This window comes from Siniperca chuatsi, linkage group LG10, assembly GCF_020085105.1.
Source record: "Siniperca chuatsi isolate FFG_IHB_CAS linkage group LG10, ASM2008510v1, whole genome shotgun sequence".
NCBI classification, from domain to species: domain Eukaryota; kingdom Metazoa; phylum Chordata; class Actinopteri; order Centrarchiformes; family Sinipercidae; genus Siniperca; species Siniperca chuatsi.
Window position 1 is genome coordinate 6,503,948 of NC_058051.1, and position 17,819 is coordinate 6,521,766.

Sequence of the window (17,819 nt, forward strand, 5' to 3'; positions counted from 1 at the left end):
CATGAGCTCGACAGATTCGTCTAGTTCCCAGGCTAGAACAATATGTGATGAATATATAATATTCAGAGTAATGCCGTGTACAAGCCTTTTAGCTGACTGGTCAACTTAACCAAACCAAATATGTGATTAGGCAACAAAATCAGCTGGCTGTTGGCAGAAGTTTTAGCGTGTATACCATTTTGAGCTACTGTTTGATCGTGATCATTTCATGTTTTTACAACTTGTTTTATGACTTTATTAACCAACAGTATAAAATCCCCACAGATTTGATGTTTGTTTTAAATGATTAAAACAAGTTAGTGATAAATATTATGTTGATAGATCAATTTTATGTCAACTAAGTTGAAATGGCAATTTAGTATTGAATCATGAATCATGAAAATGTAATTTTGAGAGGTTAATGGTTGTGTCTTGTGTCTGAGGTTATCAAACATATGTCAGTAAGTCTGAACCAGTGGTTCCCAACGTTTTTTGTATTGCAACCCCTTAAAATGAGGCAATGTCTTATTGTGACCCATCATCACAGCTATATCATTAGTTGTGGGCGGTTTAAACCAAAAAGTAATTTCTCTGTCTCAGATTGTTACATTTGAACGATTGTTAGAGACCTGCAATGGTGAAAGTATCCAATATTTCACAAGAAAAAAAGCAAAAATCTAAGAAAAGTTAATAAACATACATTTCTTTTGTAACAGAAATGTGTTTTTCAATAATTGTTTTTAACCCTTTAATCATCCTTTTGACCTCTCAGATTTATGTTGATTTATGTCACTCAATACCCACATAGCCACAAGATAAACTTTAATCTGAATAACCTCTGCCAAGCTGGAACTCCCAGCAGTTTGACAGTAGGAATTTCGGACACATTTGACCCTTGTCTCTGCAACACCACATCCATCTTCCTACTGTACTGTACTGTCTCTCTGCTTTTCTCTTTACTAATTTCCATCCTGACTTGCCAGGCAGCTCCTCAGAAATAATTAGCGACTAACGAGTCTCTCACACGGCCTCATAACAAGCTTCATGCTCTAATAATGAGCCACACAGTTCTGTGGTAAACAGCTGCCATCAGTTACACAGAGACCCTCCCGGAAGCCTTAAGCCTGAGCGAACCTAAAGACAAACCAGCCTGAGCAAGCAGAATCCACCAGATTGTTTTGTCTCTTTGGAACGCGTTTAGGTTTTTTTGAAGATTCACTAATGAGAAACCACAAATGAATTCAATGTAGAACGGCACAGTTAGAATTTGCTGACTGCCTATTGCCTATTCATAAGTCTACAATACTTCACAACTTTAATCAGCCGTCCAAACAACAGAATGAAATAATGTGTTTCCACAGCATAATAAATGTAAAATAGTTTGGGGGTAGGGTAATTGAGAGATGCTGTTTCAAAACATTATGAAAAACAGACCTTTCTGAAAAGAAGCCAGCTTTTCTCTCTGCAGCCAACTTCATAGCCTTCTAACACTTGTGGAAAGACACTTAATCCTTCTCATCCTGCTATTTGTCATGGATTTAACATGGTTTTCCCAGTGGTGAAGATAATCTGACCACAGTTTAAGTGATAAATTTGAGAAGATCAAGGGAACTTTCTAAGTAAATATAGAAAATCTATTTTTGAAGGATTAACCTGTTTCTTTGTTGAAACATGGCTGCAGCAGTGATGTAACTTATACCTGTCATCTAGCATCATAAATCTCTTGCTGTTCGTGCTTCACCCTGAAAACCACCAAAAATATAATGTGTCAGAATTCACACAAAGTAACAACAATATTTTGTTAAAAATCAGCTTTAGCTTTAAGTTATTGAAAAGGACATGCAGGCATCATAGTGAGGTGTGTAATGATTTTTACAAGCCTAGATGAAAATGCCCTGTGGGGTGTGTATAGTCCGTACAGCAGGAGCTGAGCTAACTAGCCATAAAACAATGATGGATGATATGAAGGTTTAAACAGCCACGTGTAAATGCCACCGTGTTTATGAGCCGTTTCTTGGTGTTCATGAGGGTTTGTAAAAGGCACACTTCTTGCATACTGAGTCTCTGACTTAATAAAAGATAACCAAGGTTATAAGAATTGTTTTTTTGGGGGTTTTTTTTTGGTGGTGGTATTTTCGGTCATTCATTTATTCAAACTGAAAGCTTCTGTTATGCTAAAACTTATGTGACCTGTACCCTTCTTTACTCTCTGTGAAGCCCATTCAGAACCAAATGCAACTTCAAATACATGCGTCAAAATAATTGCACCACAGTGGTCCACTTACTAGCTTTTTACGGAGCTTTCAGCTGTATCTAAAGACAGGAGTCAGTGGCTAGCCAGAGTAAGATCAAGTTGACATTATTTTGCCGCACATATTGTTCCCATGGTCAAGAATGAACTTCTATGCCACTGTAAAGGAACATTCATTTACATTACATGACATTAGTTTAGCAGACATTTTTGTCGAAAGTGGACACAGCTACAGTACATATACACAAGCCTGCATGCAGAGTTGTTTTAAACCTCACGTCTCCGTCGCTGCAGTATTTCTCCTCACACGACTGCTTCTCCCCAATGGCTCAATTTCTCAGTTTCCACCATTTTAGTGTACTAGCACACAGCAATTAAAACTCCTCACCAAACATTCAGTCAATGAATTTAAAGGTGTGTAGCTCACCCCGAGATACAGAGCGATCAATATAGCCATCTCCAAGGTGAATCTATAGCAGCTCCCAATAGACACAGAAAACCGCTGCACAAAGTGTAAAGATACAGCCATGTTTTCAAAAATACAAAAACAAAATAACAGTACATAAAATAAAGCACAGCCTTGTCTTTCCTTTTCTTTTGGTATTGTTGCAGTATTCTTATTTTCTGCAGCAGTGCAGCCATGGGAGGAGGACTTGTTTCAGAGAAGAAAGCAGAAGAGGAGATGATGAAGTCAGAGGGAAGAAGAGGCAGAATGAAAGAAACAGGCCTGCAGAAATCACAACAGGGAGCATCTTTCTTCCTCTGCCTCTTTAAAAGTTGCCTCCACCAGCCTATTCTCCTGGGCAAGGCATCGGCAGCAGAGAGGAGACATATTGAGAGAGAGAGACAGGAGATATCAGCACTCAGTATCTAATCTCCCTACCCTTTCTGATGCACCCTGGAGTAACCTCTCCAGCATCAACACAGGCAGATAGATAGGAGTTGACAGCTGCACAGGCTAAAACCCAGCACCCGAGCTTTACAGCTAAAGGTAAGCTTTCCCTGCTGGACCTGACTCAGAACAGAAGGGGGGCAAGTTTGGGGGTGGAGGAAGGCTAAAAAGGCTGAATCAGCTGGGCTTGTTTAACGTCTTATCACTTCTTTCCCAGGGGCTGTTAAGTCTACATTACAAAAAACATTGTAAAACTTTTTCAAGAGTTCACTTAAGTAAAAGTACAAAAGTATTAACAGCAAAATGTACTTAAAGTATTAAAGTAAAAGTACTCGTTGGGCAAAAGTGTCCCTTTTATATTATTATTATTATTATTATTATTATTATTATTATTATTATTATAGATATCATATTATTTGAATATTATTACTGATGCTTTAACATGTAAGTCGAATTTTAATATTAGAGCTGGTGGAGGTGGAGGTTAACTACTTTATATACTGTTGGATAGTTGAATCTATATCATATATCATCATATTCTATAAATTGATCATATATTTTTTGTAAAATCTTAATCTGTAACTGCAGCTTTCAGGTAAATGTATTAGAGTAAAAACAATACAATATTTCCCTCTGAAATGTAGTATAAGTATTATAAAATTTAAATACTCAAGTACCTCAAAATTGTATTTAAGTACAGTACTTGAGTAAATTTACTCAGTTACTTTCCACCACTGATTTCTGTCACAGTAGGGCACTACTCTGTTGATACGTCGTTGGCTGCATCAATACTTCCTAGTCTAATACTTTCTAAATCGCATCCACTAATACAACTATTGCCATTGCTAAATTTGTTATGGTTTTGTTTGTTGATTTCCAACAGCAAGACTTGAAAATCTGCAGTGTGAAATTCGTCTTTTTACTCTTGGGTTTTTGTGAGTGAAACTTGTGCATAAACAAAATGGAACCCGTAGGCTTATATAGGAAAGGAGTCAATGCTAATTATCTGACTTGGAACACTCGTACATGCAAACCTCAGGGAAGAAAGAAAGATAGATTTAGGATAGGATTACAAAAATGTTCTTGCATGAGGCCCATTGACTGGTTACTGAGTCAAAATCATTGTATACTTAAACATACTTGGTTGAGTCTGATTCTGATAATAAGGGATAAGGAAAGGTTGAGTGGTACGTGGAGTTTTGAGGTCTGGGTACACCTTTTTTCATGGAGTACACTATTTTTTTTTTATCCCAGGAAAGAGCTACAGGACAGTGAATGTTTAGAACTGCAAATAAAAAAGCTTTTTATATTATGGCTTGAATCACCATATTCAGTGCTGGTTCCAAAGGGGACATTTATGGATATTAAAATGTGATGAATTGGACATCATGTCACAGATACACTTATCACAGATATCTTCCTTTAACATGGAGAATGATTAATGCTCTGTTTGGTTTGCCTGAAAACGCAGCAGTATTATGGAGCTGTTTGCAGAAAGCCAAAAGAGTCTCCCATTATCAGACTGTTAAGAGCCAAAGCTGAGAAAGCCTTTGTGTCCAATGCTGGAGGCGTACAGGCAGCAACAGGGAGAAGAGGAGGAGGAGAGGGCGGGGGGCGTGTTGGTAGACAGGACAGCTGGAACCGAGCCTCCCTGTCTGGCAGGGAGTGGTAAAATTCCCCTCCACACAAATCATACCTCTTTCTTCCCTTCCTCCGCCTCCTCTTCTCCTGCTTTTCTCTCGCTCTTCCTCCTCGTCCTCCTCCTCCCTTGCAGGTTGCTGTTGTGCGAGCGAGGCTCTCATGGGGCGAGCTGACGGCACGGATAAACAAGTGAACTGGCTTGTTGGATGCACATACACACACCTTTCTGCATAGAGAAACGCACACACACTATCCTTCCAGCACTCACTAAACTGAAGTACATATTCTTGCACACACATAACACAAAATGGGCTTTTCGAGAGGAAGCATATAGTCATATAGCTTTGCACACACACACACACACACACGAGCAGATGTATAGTCTGTCACTCCCTTACACTCCTTTCCTTCTCTGCCTCTATTAAGGCTGACATTGATGAATGACAGAGATTACAGGACAGGCCGCTGCTTAGCTTCATCACAGAATGAATGCAATCAAACACAGAGACACAGAAAGCATCAAGGGAACTTAACACTCTACAAGATGGAGGCGGGAGAGGTAACAGTACAGACAGTGTGAAAGTCTATGTACGAGGAGGCAAGGGTTTACTTTGTGAAAAAAGACTGAAATACAAAGAAGAATTTCACATGTCAAAACTCTGGCGGACATGTTGGAGATCCTCAGCACTCACACATGTTGATGATTGGGTCTGTGTGGCTCCACTGGAAAATCTGAAGGTCCGGGCCTGTAATTTTCAATCATCTCAGAGCAGGAAATCAGTCCTAACAAGCCAAAAAATTCTCAGAGAGATGTATTTTGGTCCAACTTTTAGGCTTATTAGTACAAGTATCAACCTTCAGTGTGCAAATGTACTGTCTCTGCTGAACTCCAGACAACTCCTAACTAACCTGTTACTGTTTTGACAAGAGTGGCATAATTTCTGTGACCTGTGCAGAATGCAATCACAAGAACATACACTATCTCTGCAGAAACCAAGATCTTCGCAAGTTTAACCTTTTTGGCAACAAATGCAGCTTTGCAACAGTGATTATTTGGGTCTGCCACAACCAACAATTTTGGTAATAATTAATCAGACTTCATTTCTCTTACATTGCCTTGGATAATGTGCAGACTCATTTATTCCCCCACCCAGTGTGAAGTCAAAACGCTTTATTACTTCCAATTACTGATGGCAGGGCTATAATATTTTATAACATGTTCATGTTGTTATAGGCTTTGGTGTATTTCCTAAGACTGGGTGACTTTATAGAAATGCCTTACTTTTTCCCACTTGTAAGGTCTAATACTATATAACAGTGGAGATTCAGAACCGTGGAAGAGAAGGTTCCATGTTCTCCATGGAATGGTGTGCCACACTGGGTTTTCAACATTACTGCTGCATGTGGAATATTGTATAACATATGCAAGTGCCGCAAATCCCACTACCACAATAGAGGAAGATCCTGACAGTGACAATGATGATGATATTGTACAGTATATTATATTGGTAAATATCATTCTGAGGGGTTAGCTATTATTAACTTCCACTTCCTGATACTCCAAACCATAACTATCAGAAAAACTACAAAACATTATCATAATTTCTACTTTGCGGCTCTCAGTGTTCAACAGCGACTACACATTCTCTCCTATGAGTAGTCATTCTTCTGCTGAAAGTAAGTGTAGGGAGTCCTACTCTGAGGTGGAAGTGTTTTAGTCATACAGTAGTTAAACTTTCAGCACAATTCCAATTCCTGTGGTTGTGATTTAAAAACTCAGATAAACCATTAAGGAAAATCACCACAAGACTAACATTTTAAACATGGATTAGTCAGTTATCCAAATAACTAGGGATTTGGATAACACATGTCCAAATAACTCTAATCAACATCAAGGAAAGACTTATTAACAAATAGATTTGGATAAATACATTTTTCTACTTAGGCCCACAATTCCTTGCAACCAGCACACAACTCTCAGTGGAACAACTCCTGCTGGAAGAACATAAAGGGTTAACTATCTCTTGTCCAAGTCCGCGCAGAAAATCATTAATGACCGATATACAGTACTTTGATTATTTCATGTTCAAAATTAGAAGGGTTTTGAATCCTAAAAAAGTCCCTGAAACAACATTTTGACTCAGTGCACAAAAAGTGATATAATGTTAATGTTGTTTATTTATCATATAATGTTAAATAAATATAATGAGGCAATGTAAGATGTCAAGATATAAAACGTTTTGTTCACAGAGTTCATTCATTCAGAAGCTGGAGCTGAAAAGAAATACTGTATCTACTAGGCTGGAGGATGCCAGGAGGATCACTGAGATCACTGACCTGCATTATATAAAAAGATTCCTACCATTGTAAATCAGATACAAAAATAAGGTTTTCTTGTTCCAATATGGTGGTGTAATATAAAACAGTACTGAAGCTGTCAACTGCCAGATAACAAGGATGGCGATACTACAGTTCATACATCTTTGTTTTGCTTAAACAAATTATGATAGTGCTGAGATTAATTATACCTGCAATGCATTCTTACTTATTTCAAGTATTTTAATTCATTTGAAGCTATTTTTTGCAAAAAAGAAAGTCCTTGAAACAACTTGTTTCATCCTTTACTAATTTCTTTTTTCAGTATAGATATAGCCACTAAACTATATTTAGATATAGTTTTGGGTGATGTGATGACATCAACCCTTTTTATTCCGTGGAAGAAAATGATTTGGGATAATGATGCTGGAGCTGTGAAGGGTCTGGAAAGAGTTAGTGGAGCTTTAACTTAAGCTCATTACAGTTGTCCAAACAAAAGTTAAGACTAATTTGGACGCATACCATCCTGTACCATGAGCTCATTATACACTGGCTTCAAATCAGCCCATTGCTAATTGCTATCTCCCTTTCTGTCCCGTCTTTGCTCTCTTTCTCCACGTTATGGCATCCAATAAACATGAAATGCCACACGTATTTTGGAGTGAGGAAGTGACTCTTAAGAAATGGCATTTAAAAAAACTAAACAAATTATAGCTGCAAGCAGCAATAAGGCAACCTAGTTCCAGACGTGCATATTAGTAGTAGTGAAGGGGAAAAAAGCTGATTTAAAGGTTTTAGTAGTTGTACAGAATTCATTGTTATAGAGTTAAATATGAAACACTTGGTTTTTTCAAATAAGTTTTCAAATTCAGAAAAAAATGTTTCCACAATTAAGTCATTTAGCATCACTTCAGAAGGATTTGTCACTATAAGGGTTTCAAGTGTACCCCGTTAGGTTACCTTGACTTTATTGAGCATGTACATGTCAGTCAGTCAGCCAGTCAGTAAGGTCGTGTTCAGACAGACACCCGCACTGCATTGGCAACACAGGGTCATCCAGCAAAAAAGTTGGGCTCAACTTTTACCACAACACAATGCAGCTCCAGCCAGCAAGGTGCTGCGTTGGCCAGTCCAACATGTGCAAGCATCTCAACTAAAATGATTGCCACCGTGATAACTTTCCAACTTCAACTTCATTATTAAGGATTAGATTATTTTTATTATAGTCAAGGACATAAAAACAATACAAAAATATTTATTAAAAATAATAAATAAATATATCAAATATCAAATTCCTTATAAAGTGGATGATCAGGAGAGTTAAGAATAAATTACTGATGGCCCCATCAACGCAGCCCATTGAGTTTTTTCAACGCAGGGCTGTTTGTGGTCATTCTCCCAGACCACATCGCCTCTACAGTCTGACAGACCAACATTTGAGTCATAGATTCATGAGTTTGAGGAGATTCATCACGTTATTCTCAGATGCTTAGACCAGCAGGTAAATAGTATAAACAGTTCACATCACAAAGTGTTCACATAACCAGAAATGTGTGCTTACACAGGTTTTTTTTACCCAGTGCTTTTGTCTGTCTGAACACTGCCTTATTACACATGGAAAATTAAAGAAACAAATCTGAATAGATTCACACTCACACATCATTTGGGACTGGATTGTTGGTGTTTTTGTTCATCAGAGAGCAGTTTTAGTAAACAGAAAGAAAGCTACTAGATATTTGTGTCTGGTTGCCTAATAAAAAATCAAGGTGATATACTGTAGTAGGTGGACAGAGTACAGGGACTTTGTGTGCTGTGACTGTGAATACAACACTGGAGCTTGTTAGTAGTCTGGCAGGGCTGTAATTTATTGTTGCTCAGTGAGTAAAAGCTACAAAACAAAATGGAACATCCTGATATTAAAGCTAAACACAAATTCGCCTGAACTGTTAGGATTTTGATTAAATAAAAATACGAAATAATAAAATACATTTTGCTTAACACAATCTTTTTTTTAACCATATTTGTGTGATGTGTGAAACTAGTTGTGCAAACTAGGAAGAGAGGACCATCATTTTCAAATAACTGTGCAGTCTCAGCTCAGTACAGCTCATTACATTAAGAAAAAAAATCTAACTAAAAAGCACCTCAGGGCTCCAGACAGCAGCACAAGGAGCTGACGGGAAAAAAGAGGCACCTGGCCTACTTTCCAAAACTTACCCAGAATTTTAAAGTAAATCACATTCGATTAATCAGAGGTGAAAAAAAACTCCTTTCCTGTGATAGGCGAGTGTCTGCCCTGCCTGCATCAGTACTGGATCTTTTCATCTTCTCAGCGGCTGCCACACCTCTGCCACATTAACACGTTTAGAAAGAGGGAAAGAAAGAGAAAAGGAAGGGAGAAAAGAGGAGAGTGAGAGAAGAGTGAGACACAGCCTAAAAAGATTGAGGAAAAGGCGAACAACAAAGAGAGAGCATGACTTTGACACAGTAGATTAAAAAAGAATAACAGGCTCGAAAAGTGTCACATCTAATAGGGACACGACACATCAAACCTCCTATGAGACGCCAAGCTGTCAGACAGGAACAACGCTCTCTAAAAACAGAATGAGCTGCGTCTTTGCAGCACTAATCAGAGCCGACGTTGGGAATACAACTCCTCGGTTGTAATCTATTTGCAGCATAAGCTAAGCTTCATTTATAGGAGATTTCATTTGCAGCGTGTTTGTCTTTCTGAAACTACAATTTGGTTGAGTTAATGAGCTCGACATATTGTACAGCTCAGGACAACAGCGAGACATCAGAGCTTATCGGGGGCTCACTGTTACAAGCACAATAATATTTAATCTATAGAGAATGACAAATGATCTGTTTACATCATTAATGAGACATGCACCAAAGCATGTAATGGGTAACATGGGAATTGGGAAAGTTTCCAATATAAACTTGCTTTAATTCTGTGAATTTGGACTTAACTGGACACTAACACCTGTAGAAAGATTATCAAGTAGAAAGTAGTCAGAATAAGCTGCAATAATGTGTCTATTAGCTGTTCATTCTCCTATTAAAAGCATGTCATGCCTTTCATTTTGAACAAAATCTCATCTGAAATAACCCGGTCTGGGAAGACATTTAACTGAAAACGTACTGGAAAGAAGGCAAAATGGCCACTGCGTAGAAATGCAGTGAAAACAAGCAAAGCCAGGAATCTTGGGAGAGAAAACAAGGAAATGTATGAGTCAAAATGTACAGCTGGGTAAAGCAACTCTCAAGTCAAAAGGTGATTTGATATGCATCAGATTTTCATTACTAATCCATTGTCTTAAGTTATAGCTTCAGCACTGAGCAGTTTCATGGTTAAAGCACCCCTTTAGTAGCTGGATGTGCAGCATGCTCTCATCACTGATACCATGTCATGTTCAGGGCTATGTAGCTCCAATACTGAGCTCTCTGGCCAAAGTGTTCCTCTCTGAGCAGCACAGTCAGATGCAGACAGAAGTCCACCCGAGGGACAGTTAAGCACAGCTCTGAGCGGCCTCATCCACAGCCGTTGGAGAATGTCTCAGCTATGACATTTCTGGGACTTCCTTCAGCATTAAGGGCCAATGCTCACTCTCTGTGGAACCAACTGTCACTGTCCCGCAGAAACCTAGTATGGAAAATATCCACTTTATTTTTAATTTGTTTTTTACCTCAACATCATTTTAACATAGAGAAAATTCAATAAAAGAACAGTTTTGGGAACATTTAGGAAAATATGCTTATTCCAATCCAGCTGCGTACTTAACGCACAGACATGAAAGTGGTTTGAATCTTTTAATCTAACTCTATTATTCTGTAATTCCCAAAAATGTCAAATTATTTAACTCTGGTACGAACTCAATGCACTAAGTTTGTACCAGTTATATAGATATTAATTTATAGACAACTATTCAAAATCATGCACACACGCAAAAAAACGTTTTTTTCTTCAGATTGTTTTGGGTTAAGAAGATGACATATTCATTTGATACAAGTTTGCATTTCACATTTCCGTGATCAACTACTACAACTATTGTATTACAATGATTAACCGTTGGCAGAAAATTAATTAATGTTGCTAAAAGCAAAAATGCCAAATATTCAGTGGTTTCAGTCTCTGAAATGTGAGAATTTATTGCCTTTCTCTGTTTTATATCATTGTAAATTGAATATCTTTGGTTTTGGACAGTTGGTCAGACAAATTGAGCAATCTGAGAACGTCACATTAGAATCTGGGCAACTGCAATGAGCATTTTTCACCAATTTTTTTCAACATTTTATGGTTTAACAAGTAACTGATAAATTAAAAAAGATATCTGATAGATTAATCAATGAAATTAAATGAAAATATATAAGTTGCAGCACTAATAATGAGCAATACATTCTGAAGGACACTCATTAAATACAACTAAGTCTAACCAGCAGGATTCAGTATCTATCTGGACTACAGCTGTCATCTGCAGTGCAGCCAACCAATACAAACCACACTGAGAAAAAACCATTTACTTTTATGCTGTTCTACCTGAGTGTAAGGGTATTAGCGTGTTTGTGTATATGTGAGTGTTTACATATTTAATTCGACACTGCCCACAGGTATGAAGCTGTTCAGCTCAGCAGAGCTTTGTAAATACCATGCAGGGCCTCAAAGATGGCCAAGAGCCTATTATTTGGCCATGAAAGACAGACATGTGAATCACTGGCAGCCAGCTAAAGAAGGGAAAGAGCATGATTGGATTCAAGCAAAGTGTGCCTGTCAGTGTGTGTGTGTGTGTGTGTGTGTGTGTGTGAACGCCAAACAATACTTTGAACGACTACACATGTGTATGCCAGTTAATTTGGCTCGAGTTTGGGTAATTGTAGTTGCGGAACCAACCAGTCGACAGAGTCATTCACAGGCTACAATCGAACACAAATAAACACACCATGTCTGTGTCCATATACATACACACCCACTGTGTAGGAAAGAGGCTCTCCACAGTGGTGCAATTAGGCCTGGTCACTGCAGAGTCGTAATGGATAACCCTGTCTGAAAATGGCCGGGGGTAGCACACATAATTGAGCATGCTGTGTCTCTGTGCTTGCATGTGTGTGTGCTTCACAAGGGAGGGCTGCAAAAATGGCATTTCTTGCTGCTAGCAGGACCTAATGAATGTGGAGTTTGAAGCCTCGTGCCTTCATATGTGGATACTGGGTGGTCCGGGGTTGGAAATCAGAAGCGTGTGTAACACTTAGCATTAAAAGAGTAAACTTTAGCCTTTTTAGTCTTCACATATATTCATAGAACTAAAAAAGCTCTCTGCTTATATAGTACAACATACGGTGTAGGTGCATAAAATGTAAAGGAATGGGCATTTTTATATATTTGTATGCTCTTCTGTTGTTGTCTACAATGCTTGTATAGACTTTGTTACAGCTAGGGTTGAGTTTAGATAACCAGTCACATTTTAGATTGAGATCCAAGTTGAAAACATTCCAAAATGTGTTCAGCTCCGAGTCTAAAGCCTAAAGTCTAAAGCTTTGTCATTCAGACATACAGTATGTGTCCATTATGTAAATGTTTATTATGGCTTTATTTCGACATGACAGGACCTTTATGGAAAGAGCCACAATGCTGGTGCAATATTTGGAACCTGGTGCAGAGAGGGAGTGGTGCTAGAGAACAGCGATGAGTTAAAAAGTGTCTGTCAAGGAGGAGGTTTGTTTTCTGTCTTCTCACAGGCTGCATCAGTGAGATTTTAAAACTTATTTTGCCGTTTTCCCTCACTTCTTACTTGTAAATCCCTTTATACATTTTCTCATCAATTTCACCATTTATTAGATAGTGAATTCTGCTGTCCCACTGTGCACAAGCATAGAATGACACAACATTAATTTGGGTCTCTCATTTAATTCCTGTTTGCTCATACATAGTATGTAAAGCATTACGGGTATTCATAATTTCATCCATGCAGTTGGCATGGATTATGGATTATTACTGCACCGCGAGGGGAAAAAACAATTTTTATAGACATGAGGAGAATCTCCGCAGGGTTTCTAGGTTAATCAAACTGATTTTATTTTCTTTGTGCATAAGAGATGATAGCTGACTGACTGCATTTATTGCTATGCTGTTAATGAGGCATAACAAGGCATGCGTTTAATCTCTCTCTGTGTATTTATCCTTGTGTTGCTGTGGCCTTTACGATAATGTATATATGTAACATGAATATGTTACCAAGTCTGACCTAATAAGATTGCCGTTGTGACTCAAGCACTTAGTAATATATTCATTTTTGAAAGGGGCTTGGCAAATCTCTTGACAATTTTTTTTTAAATTTCAAATCTGTTTAAGTAACAAAGAGCAATATACAATAAATCCAGATTGCCATTCAGCTAAATATCCCGTATGTAATCTATCTTTGTTTGTGTAAAATGAAAAAAATAAGAACTAAACTTAGAACTAAAACTAAAGTTATTTATAATGTTTTACTTAGAATTATATAAATAATTTGAATTGAAACTACGTGATGCTTATATTGAGAGAAATATTTAAACCCAGCAATGTTTTTATGACTGCACTATTAAATCAAATAAAAATATTCAGTGTCTGCATCATTTTATACACACTTTCCAAAATTCAGCCTGACATATCTGGTATATGTGGGCATTTTTACATTTCCTCTAGAATTTGAAATAAAGTTCTGTGGGCCTGGGCTCACTGGTAGGCCTGACAGTGTTAAAGAGGTTCAGAAAAAAAAGTAGCACCTTACATACTGATGGCAACGCTGACTGTGAGTTTTATAAATAATGTAACCTTTCCACACTATCCTTGAAACATTGCTTTAGAAAATCATCAAAATGTAAATGTTTGCTTTGATATCAGCCACATGAAAGGCAGCGTGAAAAGCAAACACATTAAAGCAATCTTCAAAGTTAGTTTTCCCCATATGCTTGAAGTCATGGGATGCCGCCTGCTGATTATGTGATGGGTTGATTTCAAAGGACTGACAGGGGCCTGTAACATCGATGCACCTAGAATAGCAGGATATACTTTCTTCAGAGCATGAGGTCCACTGGAGACAGTTGCCATGGTGAGGAATCGGTAGATTAGGAGAGAGGGTGGGTGTACAAAACAAATACATGACCATTGACTTGAAAATAGAAGCTAATGAATCACACATACAAAGGCAGCTACAGCCAGAATAATTGATTTTAAAATGTCACTTTTTTTGTCACTCGCAAAGCAACATGATGGAACTAAGAAGAGATGAATCAGTGCCATAACTGAACACACTCAGGTCACAATAAAACAAAATGATTTAACAAGAGGATCAGTCTGGAAAACGGCATGGCTGCTCAACACAAAACTACAGCTTCAAAAAACTGTGTACACTAATTAAAACTAAACTAAAACTAAACAATTTAATAATAATAAGCCATTTGTACTACAGGGCCAAAACAGAAAGTCACAAACCCTCATGTGTGGAGAGAAAAACGTCCATCCCTGATTCCAGGTTTTAACAGTGTGTAATTTTCCCTCTGTTTCTTTCTTTCTTGACTGAGGTGATTTTGCCACTCTGTTACCATGATAGCTATCCTTAATATCTCTGTTAAAATTAGGCCATTGCATTTACTTTATGGTAATATTGGATTTACAGGAGTTTTGTATCAATGTGATAAAGTACCTTGGTTTGTCCCTTATATTATTAACTGGACTTGTCAATTACTGTCAGTTTCGCCTGTTAAGCTTTCCATTCTCACATGGCACATAAGCAGTTTACAATGACATGGTGGCAGATCTACCACTCAAAATTTTTTGTATTTGTTTTCAAACAATGAGTCCTTGTTTTCAAACAAAGGTAGATAAAAGCAGGTTTCTCATTTCAAGTGACCATCGATTTTGCTGGACAAAATAACAAGTGTCGCTGGCAGATTTGATCAGCTGTAACTAGCTACCTTATTAAGCTAACTTTAGGCATATGAATCTGGCTGACTTTTTAATGTTTCCAGCTGACTCGTTTTAAAAAGAGAATCCTGTAAAAAGGGCTCTTAAATATGAACTTGATAGTTTATATGATATGGTGTTACAAAAAAAGACTTGAGTCGGACTGAAAGCTCAGAAAAATCTTTGAGTTCGTTAATACCAGGGGTGTAAATATAGACAGTGTAGGCAATGCGGTTGCACTGGGCCCCATGATGTGGGGGGGCCTGTCGAGAGAGCGGGCCCTACAACAACGTGTTTGGTAGAAAAAGGGACCCTGCTAGTGATTTAGAATACCGCCTAGAAATAACATCTGTGTTCAAAGAAGACTCCCCATTTAATTAATTACTGTTGCCATTTGCTATATATGCTCTCGAAAAGGCAAACCCATCTCCATGATGGTTTACATTTATTTTGGTAAAATAGTCAGTAGCAATCTCTAACAAAATGCTTATTCTACATAAAATATAAAAACTGTAAATAAACTATAAAAAAACTATTCAATTAAATGAATAATTTCTTATTTTCTTTGGTATTTTTGTCATATACAGATCTGCAATGATGATTGCTGGGTAATATGTATGTTAATAGTTATCAAGTGTCAAGTCTCTCTTTGATCACGTGACGAGACGATACAATATACGGTAGCTAAATTAGGCGCTAAAACTGTCAAGACTGACAAGCTGAGCACATCTGCAAGCGAACTGAGCAGTCATGTCTTTCAAACATAAACGCGGCAGTAAGAAAAGACAAGAGAGAAAAGAACAGGAGGAGAAGGTATCAAAGCTCCCTAAATTAGATTCCTTTAGCCCATGGACGACCCCCCTCATAGCAGCAATACAGCAGTTCGACAGTTCATGGTGTGTCAACAACCATGCAGCAGGTAACGTTAGGCTAGCAAGCTAGACATAACGTTAGTCCTAAATAATATTGTGTTAGATATAAATTTCAAGACAAGTTATACATACATTAGGGCAGTCTTACTTGTAGGTGAGTACAAGTGCTTTTTCAAGGGGATTTGGGGTATCTGATGGCCTGCCGTGCCCCTATTTAACAGGTTGTTATTGTCATTGTCATTTTGGAGACAGGTTGCGAGCGCCTGTTACATTGTGTATGTGTTTTTCAGATGTGGGTAAAGCTGCTGTGTGTGCCGCAAGATAATTGATTATTTTTGTATTTTTGCTTGTAAATTGTATAGGTTGACTTTGGGGAGTATAATGTTACAGCAGCATGTCCAGGCCCTGTTGTTGACGAACCACAGGCCCACAGCGGCACTAAAACACAGTTTTAAAAAGTCATATTGAGAATTATAAAGGCACTTACCACTGGCCCTGGGTGATACATTGTTAGTCTTGTTATGAATAATATGACAATATTAAGGTGATTTTAGCTGATCTCTAGGCCCTACAGACACTGTACCGGCAGGCTATACTCATAGATGTCATTAATGTGGAGTCGCTTTTTATATATAGGATATATGGCAGAAATAAGTTTGTTGTGAAGTAAAACCATTATTTGATGGGATTTATGCAGACTGTGTGTAGCTGGCCAGTTTTTGGGACATGGTGTTGTTTTTTGTTAAATATTACAGCTCTCTTCTGTCTCGTCGTGTGCTATAGGCTTCATTTTACAATCATCTCTTGCCTTTATATCAAATAGGAGTGCACTTTTGTTAAAGTCAGAGGTCATTTCAGCACCACAGTGAAATAGACAGCTCCTCTGCCCTCAGGAGCTGATGCTTGTTTTCATGTTTCAGCACTTTGACCGTCAGAACGCTATCCATGGTTTTGATAGCTTTTTCTTTGACCTCTACTTTCCCAATAGCCTAAGTAACGCATTCAACTGTAAAATCCAACAAATTGTTGGTAAAATATATATACACCATGTGTATGCGCTTCATAACTAGTAAGTAGCGTGCACTGGGGCCCATCGTAACTACTTTACGTCACTGGTCTATACTGCTTATCTGGTTCAGGGTTGCGGGACTGCAAAAACACATGATGAAGCAGCATCTTAATGTGTGTTTACATTTACATTAATATGTTCTGTCATATTAATCGAGTGTGATGAACATCTGTTTTTATTAACCAAACAAAAGGATCTGTCTGCGTTTGTAGAAGTATGTTTAGTTGCACATGTGCCAGTTTCCTTCCAACACACAGTAAACAAATACAAAGACGCATTTTTTTATGAATGTTAAAATATATAATAATGTTATAAATAATAACTGCTTGTTGTGGTAACTTAAAGCAATCTTCAAAGTCAGTTACCCCCCATATGGTGAGTGTGTATGTGTGTGTGAAGATGTGTGCCGCAATAAAATGGAGAATGTCATAAGCAGCCTCTTCTGGCATTCAGTGCAGCTCATAACATGTATATTACATGATAGCCTATGATATGTGTATGTTACTCTGTGCACAATAGACTCGGATGATTATTTTCACAAGTCTCAGCAGTCCATAGCATGTGAATTACAAATTCACTGCAATAGACTGACAAGGCAGGGTTGTAATTACATTGCTGCATTAAATGTGACTAAAAAGCACTAAGGCAGCATTTTGCAGTGTATGGAAAAATGCAACAAATATGCAATACTGGCTTTTAATTTTTTTTGGTTTCATGATTAATTTACATTTCTCAGATTCCCTCTGGGGAGCAGAGACATTGTGTGATGTCGCACTGCCATAAAGTACCAGGACTTGTGCTGAAACATCGCTCATGCTTTTGATAATAACTATATATAGCACCATCCAACAGACTAA

General features: G+C 37.9%; 1 protein-coding gene and 1 long non-coding RNA gene across 2 annotated transcripts in view; one reads left to right on the forward strand and one right to left on the reverse strand.

The window, feature by feature from the left end:
- The window catches only part of LOC122883238 (V-set and transmembrane domain-containing protein 2-like protein), a 59,312-nt gene that overhangs the window by 27,394 nt on the left and 14,099 nt on the right, over positions 1-17,819 (reverse strand). The gene's annotated exons all lie outside the window — the stretch shown is intronic.
- Positions 1,437-13,675, forward strand: LOC122883240. The gene is made up of 2 exons (XR_006379586.1): positions 1,437-3,221; positions 4,897-13,675. It is a non-coding gene; the product is annotated as an uncharacterized LOC122883240 (long non-coding RNA).